Source organism: Mus pahari, chromosome 13 (assembly GCF_900095145.1).
Source record: "Mus pahari chromosome 13, PAHARI_EIJ_v1.1, whole genome shotgun sequence".
NCBI classification, from domain to species: Eukaryota; Metazoa; Chordata; class Mammalia; order Rodentia; family Muridae; genus Mus; species Mus pahari.
The window spans coordinates 16,913,402-16,918,055 of NC_034602.1; the positions used below are offsets into that span (position 1 = coordinate 16,913,402).

At 41.0% G+C, this 4,654-nt stretch overlaps 1 pseudogene; it reads right to left on the bottom strand.

Moving 5' to 3' along the window:
- Positions 1-765: 765 nt before the first annotated feature.
- On the bottom strand, positions 766-1,488 carry LOC110331007 (annotated as a pseudogene).
- Between the last annotated feature and the right edge of the window lie 3,166 nt (positions 1,489-4,654).

The window sequence follows — 4,654 nt, forward strand, 5'->3', positions numbered from 1 at the left end:
GAATTCTGATTAGAAAGGGAATGCTGGGTGGCTATGTCTGTTTGGCTGGGTTTGCAGAAATTGCTCATGTCATCTGGAGTCTGAACCTGAATCTGGGCCCTAGTCTTATGTCTTAATATCTAGAAAGTGTTGTGACATAAGACTGGATTGGTAAGTGTCACCACTGCTTCTCTGTCTCAAAAGTTATATGTATGTGCAAAACTTTTCATCATTATTTTAGGCTAATTGGTTTTTGATAATAAAAGTTATTGAATAATTTAAAAGTAGAAATTCTTTTTTAATTCTCATATTATTTCATTTACATTGATACACAATAGGTCAATTGGCACAGCATTGATGAAAGTACCTTTCATCCAGAGCTACCTACTAACAGTGAGCAGGCAATGACAGCAACAGACAATGTTGGATTCATTCACAGGAAGTTAACAGTGTAGCCACAAAGGAACAGCTGGTCTTCTATGCCAATTTTACTTTTTTTTTGTCTGTTTTCACTTTATTCTCCTTTTTATGTATTCTCCTGCGCCCAGATCTGGAAACATCGAGATGTGCACCCAGCAGCCCAGCTTTGAGCCATATTTTCTGTTTCATTTTCCTCCAACTCACCCTAGGCTCCTTGCCCAGATATTGAGATAAGAAAGCAGAATATACTAGGACCCACCAACTTTGCCCCTAGCTGTGAGAGCCATCCTGGGAAGAACGGAAGGCTTTCCAATGAGGGATGAGAGCCGCTTCAAGGTCATCGTCCCAATATGCCCACGAATTTGATCAGATTTGGGTGGTATTCTGGCCAGGAGCTGGTGGCTGCAATGCCTCCAACTGACTGTGAAGGACAGGGATATGAGGCTGCTGCTGGGGGGTCCACAGTCATCATAGAAGCCAATAGCTGTCTCAATGCTGAAGAATGCCTGGGGCTTTGTGGGATTCTGAGTTCATTCTGCATAGCAAGGGATACACTGTCACCCGTCAGGAACACCATATTGCAAGGGCCTTCTCCAAACATCATGGTATAAAGCACACAGTCTAGACCAGACCTAAGTCCGCTCATCGATGACACAGTGGCTTTGCACAGATAAAAGTTCAGGTGCCCAGTAGGAGATGGTTCACCGCACCGCTGGGCTGCCCAGTCCTGGAACAGTGTCCCCAGAGCTGTAGAAGTAGGGCCTGGTGAGAGCCCTTCACTTGAATTCATGCTTGATTCATAGAACCCAGGTCCATTTAAAACTGGCTGCCCCTCATCACCAAGCAAAATATTGGTGGGCTTCAGGTCCCTGTGTGCATAACCTTTGGCATGAATGACCTCAAGGCCTCTGCAGATACCCAGCAACAACGAAAGGATTTGATCTTCAGTCAGGAAGTTGCCTTGGTCCTTCAGCCTTTCTATCTCATTCCACAGTGTGCCTCTCCCTCCCCTAGTTTCTGGACGAAGAGGTAACGCTTATTGTCAAGAGTGACAGTTCTCAGTGAGCAGACACACAGTGTGTGGCCCATAACATCTATGTCATCCTCTTCAAGGATGGTCTTTCTTCCAGAGAGAGTGGTCTCTTCCAGGTGATGGGGTGGGGTCCCAGTGGATCATGCAAGCTGCTTCATCCAGGTCCAGCTCCCGCACCCGTCAGGCATGGGGTGGCGGCACAGGAGGTGCTGGACTTGAGGCCACCTCTGGCCGAGTCTACCCTCCTTCCCACAGGAACAAGCACAGGGTCTGCCAATACAAACTCCACACCGACCTGGCTCTGGCCTCCCAATTCTACTTTTAAAAAGAAAAATCATCTGAGTTCTCTAAAGTGTGTAATTTTCCAGGTGGAAATAGATCCAAAACAAGTTATGTAATTACTACTTAGCCGATGTCTTTGGGAAGTTTAAAAATATCACTTAGTATGCAGCATGAAAACCTCAAACTTCATCACCAAAGCCGTGTTTTCTTTGTCTTCTCTGGTACAAAGAACATAGATGTTCTCTCTTGCTTTCAAACTCAGCATCTCTGCTGATCAGCCAATTGGTACTCAACCGTCTAGGTAAACAGAGCATTGGTTTGGTGCTATGTAAAAGAGACCCATTAGGTGGTCTTAAAAGGAAGGAGGGAACCCATACAGACCCCATTTTCTGGAATGGCCTCTACCAGACAGAGTACCTAGACCTTGTTCTACAATGGCAACCTGAAACTCCTGGCTTATGACTGTCTGGAAAGAAGAAAACTGTCAGCAGAATGGATTGGGTGAGAGGAGGTAGCAAGGAAGAATCGACTATGATCACAAAACTATGAGTCCGAGTACAACATTTTTAATTCAGCAATTTTTAAAAATAATTTAAAAATCTATTAAATTTTTTTTAAAAAAAATCTAAAACACAAACACTTTCAGAGATGACAGATCTTCAAGATGTTTACGTAAGAGTTTTTAAAGTCTCCCACACCCAAATTCAGAATGCAAGAGCAGGCTACACACGTGATTCCACCCCCAGTAAGTCCTGTGATGGATGATAACAGATGGAACACTTGGTAATAATGGCCACAGCTGTGGCAAGGCTAGCATAAAAGAGGAGAGAAATCATTACATTCCAAGTAAGCATTTCTAATTATCTGTTTCTTTTTAATATGAGAAATGGTACTGCATCCAGCCTTCTAAATACTGAACACAAAGCAGATTTATTTTCATTTATGACCTCAAGATGCTATCTGTCCCATGCAGAGGCCCCCGATTTCCTAGTATTATCAGTGTATTTTTATCAGTACAATGTGCCTAGTGTCTAGAACACATGGTCACAATGTACCTTATTAGAGCTATTTCTTCTAATGCCGTGACTGTGGATAGAACAGAAATAGAAGTTTGAAGGAAGCAGTAATTCTCCCGGATAATTTTCATTCTTTTCCTTTGATTTGGCTCTATTATTCCAACCATTGAAGCAAAGTAGGGTAGTGAAAAAAAAAATCAGAAAATTACAGATTTTAAAGCAAGTTCTGTCATAAAATACTGAAGGATGTTTGTTTAACTTCTCAAAGATGAACTTTGAAGAATATCAAGTTAGATTCCTTAGAACTTCAGTTTGGGGATTTAAGAGATTTGTTATTAAACTAAAAATAGTGGGAGAGTTGGAAAATACTTCTCACACAATGATTCTCACACATAAGAATTAATATTCTTGATGGTCCTTCCTTCCATCTCAGCTCCAAACTTTGTCTCTGTGACTCCATCCATGGGTATTTTGTTCCCCATTCTAAGGAAGGACGAAGTATCCACACTTTGATCTTCTTTCTTCTTGAGTTTCAAGTGTTTGGCAAATTTTATCTTGGGTATTCTAAGTTTCTGGGCTAATATCCACTTATCAGTGAGTGTATATCATGTGTGTTCTTCTGTAATTGGGTTACCTCACTCAGGATGATATCCTCCAAATCCATGCATTTGCCTAAGAATTTTATAAATTTAATGATTTTAATAGCTAAGTAGTATACCACTGTATAAATGTAACACATTTTCTGTAACCATTCCTCTGTTGAGGGACAACTGTGTTCTTTCCAGCTTCTGGCTATTATAAATAAGGCTGCTATGAACATGGTGGAGCATGTGTTCTTATTATAAGTTGGAACATCTTCTGGGTATATGCCCAGAAGAGGTATTGCTGGATCCTCCAGTAGTACTATGTCCAATTTTCTGAGGAAATGCCAGACTGATTTCCAGAGTGGTTGTACAAGCTTGCAATCCCACCAGCAATGGAGGAGTGTTTCGCTTTCTCCACATCCTCACCAGCATCTGCTGTCACCTGAGTTTTTGATCTTAACCATTCTGACTGGTGTGAGGTAGAATCTGAGGGTTGTTTTGATTTGCATTTCCCTGATGATTAAGGAACATGATTAAGGAAATGTTCCCTGAACATTTTCTCAGGTGCTTCTCAGTCATTCCATATTCCTCAGTTGAGAATTCTTTGTTTAGCTCTGTACTCCATTTTCAATGGGGTTATTTGTTTTTCTGGAGTCTAGATTCTTGACTTCTTTGTATATATTGGATATTAGACTTATCTGATTTAGGATTGGTAAAGGACCTTTCCCAATCTGTTGGTGGCCTTTTTGTCTTATTGACAGTATCTTTTGCCTTACAGAAGTTTTGCAATTTTATGAGATCCCATTTGTTGATTCTCAATCTTACCGCAAAAGCCACTGCTTTTCTGATCAGAATGTTTCCCCTGTGCCCATATTTTCAAGGATTTTCCCCACTTTCTCCTCTATAAGTTTCAGTGTCACTTGTTTTATGTGCAGTTCCTTGACCCACTTAGACTTGAGCTTTGTACAAGGAGATAAGAATGGATCAATTCTCATTCTTCTACATCCTAACTGCCAGTTGAGCATAATTTTTTGGAAATGCTGTCTTTTTTCCACTGGATGGTTTTAGCCCCCTTGTCAAAGACCAAGTGACCATAGGTGTGTGGGTTCTTTTCTGGGTCTTCAATTCTATTCCATTGATCTATCTGTCTGCCACTGTACCAGTACCATGTGGTTTTTATCACAATTGCTCTGTAGTACAGCTTGAGATCAGGCATGGTGATTTCACCAGAGGTTCTTTTATCATTTAGAATAGTTTTTGGTATCCTAGGTTTTTCATTATTCCAGATGAATTTGCAAATTGCCGTTTCTAACTCAGTGAATTTTGGAATTTTGATGGGA